This window comes from Sitophilus oryzae, unplaced genomic scaffold (genome assembly GCF_002938485.1).
Source record: "Sitophilus oryzae breed Bouriz unplaced genomic scaffold, Soryzae_2.0 scaffold_1576_pilon_pilon, whole genome shotgun sequence".
Classification (NCBI taxonomy): domain Eukaryota; kingdom Metazoa; phylum Arthropoda; class Insecta; order Coleoptera; family Curculionidae; genus Sitophilus; species Sitophilus oryzae.
The window spans coordinates 11,699,887-11,700,696 of NW_022146254.1; the positions used below are offsets into that span (position 1 = coordinate 11,699,887).

Consider the following 810-nt stretch of genomic DNA (forward strand, 5'->3'; position numbering starts at 1 on the left):
CGAAATCCGGAACGATTTCTATATAATTACTAGTATGATATTCCATTTTAAGCTGTAAATAATAACAGTAAATGGTCTATAAATAGGTTTTTATTTTAATACTCCGACCGTTGGCATTACTGATCCATAGCGCTCGCTAGTACCGGTGTTAGTACGATACTGTTCTTACTCCCAAACTGATCTGATAGATGTCGCTAGTAGCAATATCTTCCCAGAGAGAATGCGTACCACCAAATGAAATGGCAAAAACGACGGAGGTTCGGTATCGCTTCTCGGCCTTTTGGCTAAGATCAAAGTGTAGTATCTGTTCTTATCAGCTTAATATCTGATACGCCCCGCATGCGGGGCCAGTATATTAAACTGATTTTTGGAAATTGACGGAGGTTAGGGGCTTGCTCCACCTCTGTCACGGGTTGGCCTGGTATTGCAGTACCGCCAGGATCGGCCCACTTTTAACCTAATTAAAGATTAATTTTTTGTTTGTTTTGTCGTACTGCCATACTAGTCTGCAAAAGACTCTTGTTGACATTTGACATTTTTTTTCGATTATTATACGCAATTCTAGATTCTAGTCACTTTCAAGTTGGTTTATCAATCTTCGTTTGGAAATTAAGATGGATAATAAAATTTCATGCCAAATTTTTCTGATAAATTTCTTATTTATTAACTTTCTTACCTGGTTCGGTTAGAAGACTTAATGTAAGAATTCTAAATGCAAGTTGACCCCCTTTTTAGGATATATTGTATATAGCAACATTTCCATAATAATAATGCTGTAGGTCACCCACCGAAGAAAATAAAAATCGTAAA

At 36.7% G+C, this 810-nt stretch overlaps 1 non-coding gene across 1 annotated transcript; it reads left to right on the top strand.

Annotated features, from left to right (window-relative positions):
• The first annotated feature begins 264 nt into the window (after positions 1 to 264).
• Positions 265 to 455, top strand: LOC115879499. Its single transcript, XR_004049717.1, has one exon. It is a non-coding gene; the product is annotated as a U2 spliceosomal RNA (small nuclear RNA).
• The last annotated feature ends 355 nt before the right edge of the window (positions 456 to 810 follow it).